The following is an 11,938-nucleotide window of genomic DNA, read 5'->3' as shown; positions in this document are numbered from 1 at the left end:
TTAAAAATTAAAGTTCTTAGTATACAGGACTGCAAACAGCATTAAAACATTCAAGTTCATAGTATACAGGACCCCCCACCCTACAACCAGTAAAACAAGTTCTAAGTATACAGGACCCCCTCCCCACCCCTATGAGTAATAAAACATTAATCTCCATACTATACAGACCCCCCAACCAGTAATAAAACATTAAAAATCTCAGTATACAGGACCCCCCCTCCCCCAAGTAATAAAAAATTAAAGTTCTTACTATACAGAACCCCCCCCCACCAGTAATAAAACATTCAAGTTCTTAGTATACAGGACCTCCCCCTTCCGAGTAATAAACTTTCAAGTTCTTACTACACAGGACCCCCCTCCCACCATTAATATAACATTCGATTTTTGTATACAGGACCCCCCCCCCAGTAATAACACATTGAAGTTCTTAGTATACAGGACCCCAAACAGCAATAAAACATTCAAGTTCTTACTATACAGGACCCCCCCCACCCAGTAATAACACATTAAAGTTCTTAGAATACAGGACCCCTCTCCTCCCAAAGATTAATAAAACACTCAAGTTCTTACTATACAGGAGATCCCCCCCCCCCCCCCCCCCCCGAGTAATAAAACATTCAAGTTCTTACTGTACAGGACCCCTCCCCCTCCCACAAGTAATAAAACATTAAAGTTCTTAGTATACAGCAGGGGTCGACATTAAGGCTTGTCCGCTTGTCCGGTACCAGACTAAATTGCTGTCGGACAAGTGAAAGTATCAAAACACTTGTCCGACGGGACAAGTAACAAATATTGTCTTCATGTTGTTTATTTATATTCTGAAATCAACATTCACAAGACTTCACCTTATACCTATGATTAAAAAGAAACGAAAACATGGATAGTGTACATTGGAAGTGACTTGTTCATAACGAAAATAGTTTAATTCAGAACACTAATGCAGATGATAACTAAACTTTCTGTGTTTTTCAAAAATATTCAATCAGCCCCATTGGTGTCTTTGAATTGAATATGCATATTGGAAAAAAAAGGAATATGAATAAAAGCGTACAAGGAAATTGCAAGTTAATTTGAAGGACTAAAGTGGCAACAGATGCAGGCTTGCTATTCATTGCAAGATTTAGCAAATGTATTTCAGATATTTATGCACTAATGCATTTCTACAATTATGTTCATGTTTTAGTCAGTTTATTTCTATTCTTTTTAGACTAGTTTAGTTTCTGTAAATCGAAAATAGGCAGTCAGTAGCATTTTTTCTCTCTTCATTATGTAACTTGGACAAAACACCAATAAATATCAGTAATATAGTTGTCATTGCAATGTTATCATTTCACTGCATGACACACAGACATTGAAAAACATTATTTAACTTAATTGAAAATTTTTAAGTGGGACAAGTGGTAATTCCATTCGGACAAGTGAATATAAATGTTACTTGTCCAAAGGACAAGTGCAGAAAAAAGTAAATTTCGACCCCTGATACAGGACCCCCCCCACGAGTAATAAAATGTTCAATATCTTACTATACAGGACCCCCCCCCCCCCCCCTCCTACAAGTAATAAAACATTAAAGTTCTTGCCATACAGAACCACCACCCCCAACCCCGAGTAATAAACCATTCAAGTTTTTAATATACAGGAACCCCCCCCCCCCTCCATCTCCCCTCCCCCTCCCCCTCCCCCAAGTAATAAAACATTAAAGTTCTTACTATACAGGACCCCCCCCTACCACCAGTAAAACAAGTTCTAAGTATACAGGACCCCCCCCCCCCCCCCCCCCGAGCAATAAAACATTCAAGTTCTTACTATACAGGACCCCTCCCCCCTCCCACAAGTAATAAAACATTAAAGTTCTTAGTATACAGAACCCCCCCACTCCCACAACTAATAAAACATGAAAGTTCTTAGTATACAGGACACCACCCACGAGTAATAAAATGTTTAATATCTTACTATACAGGAACCCCCCCCCCCCCTCCTACAAGTAATAAAACATTAAAGTTCTTGCCATACAGAACCCCCACCCCCAACCCCGAGTAATAAACCATTCAAGTTTTTAATATAGAGGACCCCCCCCTCCATCTCCCCCTCCCCCAAGTAATAAAACATTCAAGTTCTTACTATACAGGACCCCCCCCCTACCACCAGTAAAACAAGATCTAAGTATACAGGACCCCCCCCCCCCCCCCGAGTAATAAAACATTCAAGTTCTTACTATACAGGACCCCTCCCCCCTCCCACAAGTAATAAAACATTAAAGTTCTTAGTATACAGGACCCCCCCCCCCCCCACTCCCACAAGTAATAAAACATTAAAGCTTTTAGTATACAGGACCCCACCGCCCTCCCACAAGTAATAAAACATTAAAGTTCTTACTTTACAGGACCCCCCCCCCCCCTCCCACCAGTAAAACAGTTCTTAGTATACAGGACCCCCCAACTCCCCTACCCCAAGAGTAATAAAACATTAATCTTCATACTATACAGGACCCCCCCCCCCCCCAAACAGTAATGAAACATTAAAGTTCTTAGTATACAGAACCCCCCCCCCCCCCCCCCCCAACCCAACCCAACCCAGTAATTAAACATTCAAATTCTTAGTATACCGGACCCCCCTTCTCCCAAAGATTAATAAAACATTCAAGTTCTTACTATACAGACCCCCCCCCCCCCCCCCAAGTAATAAAACATTAAAGTTCTTAGTATACAAGACCATCCCATCCAGTAGTGAAACATTAAAGTTCTTACTATACAGGACACCCCCCCCCCCCCCCCACCCGAGTAATAAAACATTCAAGTTCTTACTATACAGGACCCCTCCCCCCTCCCACAAGTAATAAAACATTAAAGTTCTTACTATACAGGACCCACCCCCTCCCACCAGTAAAAAAGTTCTTAGTATACAGGACCCCCCCCCCCCCCCCCCACATCCCCAACCCCAAGAGTAATAAAACATTAATCTTCATACTATACAGGACCCCCTCCCCCCCAAACAGTAATGAAACATTAAAGTTCTTATAATACAGGACCCCCCTCCTCCCAAAGATTAATAAAACATTCAAGTTCTTACTATACAGGAGATCCCCCCCCCCCCAAGTAATAAAACATTCAAGTTCTAACTGTACAGGACCACTCCCCCTCCCACAAGTAATAAAACATTAAAGTTCTTACTATACAGGACCCCCCCCCCCCTCCCACCAGTAAAACAGTTCTTAGTATACAGGACCCCCAACTCCCCAACCCCAAGAGTAATAAAACATTAATCTTCATACTATACAGGACTCCCTCCCCCCCCCCCCCCAAACAGTAATGAAACATTAAAGTTCTTAGTATACATAACTCCCCCCCCCCCCCCCAACCAGTAATTAAACATTCAAACTCTTAGTATACAGGACCCCCCTCCTCCCAAAGATTAATAAAACATTCAAGTTCTTAGTATACAGACCCCCCCCCCCCCCCCCCCCCCCGAGTAATAAAATGTTCAATATCTTACTAAACAGGACCCCGCCCCCCCCCCCCCCCCACTCCTACAAGTAATAAAACATTAAAGTTCTTGCTATACATAACCACACACCCCCACCCCGAGTAATAAACCATTCAAGTTTTTAATATACAGGACCCCCCTCCATCCCCCCTCCCCCAAGTAATAAAACATTAAAGTTCTTAGTATACAAGACCCCCCCTCCTCCCAAAGATTAATAAAACATTCAAGTTCTCAGTATACAGACCCCCCCCCCCCCCCCCGAATAATAAAACATTCAATATCTTACTATACAGGACCCCCCCCCCCCCCTCCTACAAGTAATAAAACATTAAAGTTCTTGCTATACAGAACCCCCCACCCCCACCCCGAGTAATAAACCATTCAAGTTTTTAATATACAGGACCCCTCTCCATCCCCCCTCCCCCAAGTAATAAAACATTAAAGTTCTCAGTATACAGGACCGTCCTCCTCCCAAAGATTAATAAAACATTCAAGTTCTTACTATACAGACCCCCCCCCCCCCCCCCCCCCCCCCAGAGTAACAAAACATTAACATTAACGTTCTTACTAAACAGGACCCCCCCCCCTCCCCCGAGTAATAAAACATTCAAGTTCTTACTTTACAGGACCCCTCCCCCCTCCCCCAAGTAATAAAACATTAAAGTTCTTAGTATACAAGACCCCCCTCCTCCCAAAGATTAATAAAACATAAAGTTCTTACTATACAGAACCACCCCCCCCCCCCCCCCGAGTAATAAACCATTCAAGTTTTTAATATACAGGAACCCCCTCCATCCCCCTCCGCCAAGAAATAAAACATACAAGTTCTTACAATGCACCATCAGTAATAAAACATTAATCTCCATACTATACAGGACCCCCCCCCCCCCATCCCCCAACCAGTAATAAAACATTAATCTCCATACTATACAGGACCCCCCCCCCCCCAAGTAATAAAACATTAAAGTTCTTACTATACAACCCCCCTCCCCCCGAGTAATAAAACATTAGTTCTTACTATACAGAACCATCACCCCCCCCCCCCCCCCAAGTAATAAAGTAATAAATCATTCAAGTTCTTAGTATACAGGAACATCCCCCCCCCCCAAACAGTAATTAAACATTCAAGTTCTTAGTATACAGGACCCCCCCCCCCCTCCCCCCAGCAGTAATAAAACATTCAAGTTCTTAGTAAAGAGGACCCCCCCCTTCCCACCAATAATAAGTAATAAAACATTCAAGCTCTTAGTATACAGGACCCCTCCCCCACCAGTAATATAACATTAATCTCCATACTATACAGGACCAACGCCCCCCCCCCTCCCAACCAGTAATTAAACATTAAAGTTCTTTGTATACAGGACACCCCACCTCCACCAGTAATAAAATATTAAATATTTTAGTATACAGGTCCCCCCTCTCACCATTAAAACTAACATTCAAGCTCTTAGTATACAGGACTCCCCCCCCCCCCCCCTTCTCACTAGTAATGAAACATTAATTTTTTTGGCATACAGGATCCCCCCTCCCATCAGTAATAAAACATTTAAGATCTTGGTAAAGATCCCCCCCCCCCCCCCCCAACAGTAATAAAACATAAAAGTTCTCAGTATACAGGACCCCCCCTCCTACAAGTAATAAAACATTAAAGTTCTTACTATACAGAACCTCCCCCCCCCCCCTGAGTAATAAAATATTCAAGTTCTTACTACACAGGACCCCCCTCCCACCAATAATATAACATTCGAGTTCTTTGTATACAGAACCAACCCCGAGTAATAAAACAGAAAACATTCAAGTTCTTACTATACAGGACCCCCCCCCCCCCCCCCCCCCCCCTAGTAAATTTAACATTCAATTTCTTAGTATACAGGAACATCCCCCCCCCCCCCACAAAAAAAAACCCGCAATAAACGTTCAAATTCTTAGTATACAGGACTCCCCCCCAACCAGTAATTAAACATTTAAATTCTTAGTATACAGGACCCCCCTCCTCTCAAAGATTAAACATTCAAGTTCTTAGTACTTAGAACTTTTCGTTATGGATTTACACTAATATGATAAAATGTTTGACCCTGAAAATGAAAATATGTTGCTGAAAAAATTCAAAATCTACAATGGATTCGACTCAACAAAATACTCACATCCAGCACTGGAACAGCCCACACCTTCTGAACACATAGACTCGAGCAAAAGTGACGCTAAACTTCAAAACGCTTAACAAATTTCAATCTTTTCTAATCCGATCGACGGGCATCCAGTAAAAATGCTGGTTACATATGGACAGTTTGTAAGCAACATTTTCACTGGTCAATATAGTCACGTTGGTAAGGAATTCATACGCAAACACGTGATATCGGTCCCCTGTGTCGCGCATTGTTACAACTGTGAAGACAATAGTTATCATAAAGTGCGCACAAAATGCGCCTTAATTGTCTGTTTATAATTTCATTTCCTGAAATTTGATGATATGAATGATAGGAAACCATTCATAGAATGAGTATATGTAGGGTTGGAAGACTGTAGCCTTGCGTCTGTGAAAATCCCCAATTATCTTCTCTCAACTTTTTTATGTTATGTATTTGCACGTGCAGATGGTGCGCCTGAGATGGACTTGGCCTTTAAATTTGGCGCCACGTACACGTAGTGGAGTAGTATTTATGATGGGGGTATTATCCATCGATGTTAATGTTATTTGAAGAAATATGATTATATTTCATGGAATCAATCGATACTGTACGGCCTGTAATTCTAAACATGTATTGGTATTAAACATCCTGTTGTAATAAATTTTAAAGTATGTTAAGAAGTTATATGAAAAATCGATTACTGATTTTTTAGGTTTGAACATTTTACATAATTTTGTCAGTTGATCGAATTGCAGTGCCTTGGTTGCTGTGAAAAATGTATTTGTGTGTTTGTGTTGTGTGTGTGTGTTTGTGTTGTGTGTGTTTGTGTTGTGTTGTGTGTGTTTGTGTTGTGTGTGTTTGTGTTGTGTGTGTGTTTGTGTTGTGTGTGTTTGTGTTGTGTGTGTTTGTGTTGTGTGTGTGTTTGTGTTGTGTGTGTTTGTGTTGTGTGTGTTTGTGTTGTGTGTGTGTTTGTGTTGTGTGTGTTTGTTTGTGTGTTTGTGTTGTGTGTGTGTGTTTGTGTTGTGTGTGTGTTTGTGTTGTGTGTGTTTGCGTTGTGTGTGTTTGTTTTTTTTCTGTGTAATTAATCACTGGCAAATCAAAATCCATAACCAGCTGGGTACGTTTCATTTTGACATAATATATCCTTAAACTCTTATGAAATTACATTCGAGTGGCACATTAACAATATAATTAGGAAATAATTAACGATGATTCGTGTATTGTTGCAGGATATACAACGAGGACGAGGATATTTTGCAATTAAATTAATAACGAAGGCCGCAGGCCTGAGTTATTAATTAAAATTGCAAAATATCCTCGTCCTCGTTGTATATCCTGCAACAATACACGAGTCAAAGTTGATTATTTCTATTCTACCATGTACTGTTTAGTTCTGAGATCGACCTCTTTCTAATAGAAAAACAGCAAAGAAACCCCGAGAAAACCAAACCTGTAATTTATTTCTTGAGTATTGCATTATTTGTTGATGAAATATACAGGCAATACAGTACTACGATCAAAAGCATCTATCATATGGCATTGATTTTGAAAATTAAAAAAAAAAAAAGAAAAAAAGAGGGGGCCTCCGTAGGATTCGAACTCGCGTCGTGATAAAAATGTATTGAAAGACTAACCCATTAGCCCACTCGGCTATAGTAACCTTTTATGAAACTGGTGAATTTTAGATATATAAAATTGTAACAGCCGTGACTCACGAGCGTGTATTATTGGCACGAGCGTGTATTATTGGAAAATAATACATGGTTTTAAACCAATCAAAACTGGCGTTGCATAGCAAACATGGTAGAATATACAATAATTTCAAAACACAAGATAATATATAGAGGATTACTCCCTGTGTCATAAAAAATGAAGTTCAGATAATTTTTTTAGATTTTTTATTTTTTATTTTTTTTTTTCATTTTGCAGACTGACTCCCTATCAACACACCTTAACCCCTATGTAAACACCCCACCCTAACCAGAGTTGGTGTTCGGGGAAGACCCCGGCAGATTAATGTACATTTTTGTAGGCGATAAAACTAAAAACAAACTAAAGCCGACAGAACACTGACTTAAAATTCGGCGAGAGGAAACCTAACGATAGACGGAGTCACTTATAAGTTGTTTAAGGAAATTATTTACATCCATCATAAATAGCCGGTTGAATAATTTTGAAACACAAAATCATATAATGTCTATTAGTCCGGCAGGATTTCAAAAGAATCACTCAACGGTCGACAGTATTTTCATTTTTACTTGTGTTAATTTCATTGAATTTGAATAGCGATAAAATTGTAATGTACATTTATTGATTTTCGTATAAACGTTTGAAACCATTTCGAGAGCTGGGCAATGGATGAAACTGCAAATACATAATTTTAAAGGAAAATGTTATAGAGTTATAAAATATGTATCAAAATATCAAGGGAAAAAATTATAAAAAAAAAATAAAAAAAAAAAAAAAAAAAAAAAAAAAAAAAAAAAAAAAAAAAAAAAAAAAAAAAAAAAAAAAAAAACTAAAAAAAAAAAAAAAAAAAAAAAAAAAAAAAAAAAAAAAAAAAAAAAAAAAAAAAAAAAAAAAAAAAAAAACCCCTTTAAAACCCAAAAGGCCCGCTTTTTATTTTAAAACCTTTCCCCCCTTTTTTTTTTTGAACTTGGTTTAAATTTTAATTTAAAAAGGGGGTAAAAATTTTGATTAATCTTTAAAAATTTTGGGCCCCTTTTCTTTGAAGGGGGAACGGAAAAATAAAATACATTTTTTTTAAAAAAAAATGGTTAAAAATAATGTACAAAATTTCAAACAAAAATACTTTTGGGGATTATTTTTCCCCTGTGTTTTTTAAAAAATTTTCCCCCCCATTTAATTTTCTATTTTTTTTAAATTTTTTTTTTTTTTTTAAATTTTGAAAATGTTCCCCCTTTAAACCCAAAATGAACCCCCCTAAGTTTTTTCAAGATGGAAGTTTGTCCGTAAATAAAGCAAAAAAACCCTCTTCCTATTTGGCGGAAAACCCCCAAGGGGCCGGGTTTACAAAAAAAAGGGGAATTAATTTAAAAAATATCTAAATTGGTTGAAAAATTTTAAAACAAAAAAAATTAATGTTTTTGTTTTCCAAAGTACCCGTACTTTAATTAAATTTTCTTTAAAAAAGGAAATTTCCGGAAAAAACGCCCCCGGGGCAAGGGTGTTAAATAAAAATTTTTTAAAGGAAAACGTTTGGTTAAAAGTCAAAAATAAATTAATTGGAAAAACATTAATTTTTTTTTGTGTTTTGCAAAAATTCCCTACTTTTTTCCCAAATTTTAAAAATCTTTTTTTTTAAAACTCTAAAAGGCCCAAAATTTTGGGTTTTGTAAACCGGCTTCAAATTTCCTGGGTTTTTTAAAGCTAAAACCCCCCGGGGGGAAAAAAAAATTTTTCCCCTAAATTTTGAAAGGAAAATTTAAAAGTAATTTGTTAAAAACCCTTATGTTTTGGCGAACCCGGGTAATTAAAATTTAAACTTGGAAAATGGCACTTTTTGGAATTTTAATCCTTTTTTAAATTTAAATAAATTGGAAAAGTAAAAAAATTTTATTACCAAACCACCCCCCAAAAAATTTTTTTAATAAATTTGGATTAAAATAAATTTTAATTTTATTCAGTTTTTGGATCGTTAAAAGGGGAAGGGGAAAAAGAAAACAAGGGAAAAACCCCCCGTTTTTGGTGAAAAAATTACTTTTAAACCATAAAAAGTTTTTTAATTAAAATGGGGGTAAAATTTGAAATTAAAAGGGTTTTTTGGGGAATTTCAATTTTTTTTAAAAAAAAATTGAGGGGTTTTTTTAAAATTCCCAACGGGGCCCCAAAAGTTTTTTCAAGAAAAAAATTTAAGTTTTAATTGGGGGTGTATGGGAAAATTGGGGTTTTTTTTCCCAAAATAAACCCAATTGGGATTCAATTTAAAAAATCTTTTTTAAAAGATCCTATTTTTTAAAAATATAAACCCCTTTTTTTGGGGAAATGTGTTTTTATAAAAAAGTTAAAAAAAGCCCAGAGTTTTGATTGAATGTAAAAGGGGGTTTAACAAAATTAAACAAAATTGGGGGCCTTTTTATTCGTTAAATCCCCCTCCCTTGGTTTAAGGGAATAAATTTTAATTTTTAAATTTTTAAAGTTTCGCCACTTTTTTGGTTGAATTTTGGGGGTCTCCAAAAAAGGGAAAGTCAACTAGGCAAAGTCACATCGTTTTTTTTAAAAAACTTATTCCCCAAGGGTTTAAATTTGGGGGGTTTAAACCAAAATTAATTAAGCTAAAATACCAAAAACCTTTTAAATTTTTAATTTAGTATAAAAGCCGAAAAGATAAAAGTATTTTTTGTTTTTGGTTTAGATCTTTCATAAAAAGAACTTTATACCCAATCTTGTATTTTTTTACTCGATTTTTTAAAGGGCATATACTGTATAGGGGAACCCAAAAAATTTTAAAAAAGGTTTTTCCCTTCGGGGCTGAGGGGTTTGGCATGTCTTTTTAAATAAAAATGGTAAGCCGGTTTTAATTTAAAAACTTGCTTCATTTTTTTCGGTTATCTTACCTACCATCATGTTTTTTATCATTTTTTATGAAAGCTTTGGGGACGAAGGGCCCGTGTTTTTGGAAAAACAAACCCAAAAAAACCCCTAAAGAAAGCAAGTTCTTTATAATAACACAACTTTGGCACACTTTTGGGGAATCTATCTTTGTCAGACAGTGTATTCAAAAAAGGGAAAAAAAATTTCCTTTATCTACGATTCCTGACTTTTTTTCTATGAAACGAAAAATTTCCATACTGTTTCAAGAAAAAGTTTTTTTTCAAATTTATGTAGATTAAAAACCCTATTTAAAATTCAAGTAAAAATACCTAAAATTCGACATTAAATTCCAAAGAAATAAAAAGGGCCCGGAGTTTTTCATCAATCTAGGCCCCTTTCTGTCCCTTTTCTTTAAAATATGCATTTTCTAAATTTTCCCAAAATCAAAATTAAAATTTACCAAAACAAAAACACAATAACAGAAAAAACCAACTTGTAAAAAATTTTCCAAAAAGGTTTCCAAAAGACAATAAAGAGTTGCCCTACCCTGCTGGTAGTGGCCCGGGGTTTATGGATATCCAAAATTTTTCTTTTTAAAAATTCCCAAAAATCCATAAAAAAAGTGAATTAGGGTAACCCCTAAATCATTTTGGATTTAAAAATAATTTAAAGGTTTTCCCAAAAAATAGGGACTTATTTTCCATTTTGGGCTTGCCATAACAATGTTGTGAAAATCTTTTTGCTTATGAGTCTTTACTAACATTTCCAAAGAAAAAAGGGGAAATTTTTTAGCTTCTGTTAAAAAGTGTGTCAAACCCATTTTTTTTTTAATGTTTGGCTATTGAAATATTGTTTTTATATGACGAAAAGGGAACCGGATTTTTTTCTTTTTTTTTGAAAAACAAAAAAAAAATCTTCAGAAAAACAAAACCTTTCGCGTTTTGATCGTTTTGGGATTGTGAATTAATGGACATTATAATTTCCTTTTTAAAAAAAATTTTTTAAAAAAAATTTTTTGGGGTTTTAAATATTTTTTTAAAATTTTTTTTCCCCTTTTTTTTCATTTTCCCCCTTTTTTTTTTTTAAAAAAAGGGAAAAAAATTTTTTTTTTAAAAAACCCAAAAAAAAAATTCAACCCTTTTTTTTAAAAAAAAAAAAAAAAAATTTTTTTTTTTTTTTTAAAAGGGGGTTTTTTTGGGGTTTTTTTTTAAAAATTTTTAAAAAAAGAAAAAATTTTCCCCCCCTTTTTTTCAAAATTGTTTTTTTTCCCCCCCCCCCCCCTTTTTTTCCCCCCTTTAAAACCCCCCTTTTTTTTTCCCCTTTTTCCCCCTTTTTTTCCCCTTTTTTTTTTTGGTAATTTAAAAACCTTTTTTTTAAAAAAATTTTTTTTTTTCCCCCGGGGGGAAAAAAAAAAAAAAAAAAAAAAAATTTTTTTTTAAAAAAAAAAAAAGGGGTTTTAAAAATTTTTTTCCCCTCGGGTTTTTAAAATTTTTTCCCCTTAAATTTTTTTTTTTAAAAAAAGGGGTTTTTTTTCCCCCCCCTCCCCATTTTCCCCCCCCCTTTTTTTCCCCCCCCCCCCCCTTTTTTTTTTTTTCCCCCCCCTTTTTTTTTTTTGGGACTTTAAAAAAAAAAAAAATTTTTTTTAAAAATTTTTTTTTTTAAAAGTTTTTTTTGGAAACCCCAAAAAAAAATTTTGGGAAAAAGTTTTTAAAAAAAAAAATTTTTCCCTTTTTTAAAAATTAAAAAAAACAAAATTTTTTTTTAAAAAAAAA

The sequence above is a fragment of the Pecten maximus genome, chromosome 18 (assembly GCF_902652985.1).
Source record: "Pecten maximus chromosome 18, xPecMax1.1, whole genome shotgun sequence".
Lineage (NCBI taxonomy): Eukaryota > Metazoa > Mollusca > Bivalvia > Pectinida > Pectinidae > Pecten > Pecten maximus.
Note: the sequence above shows the minus strand (reverse complement) of the source record.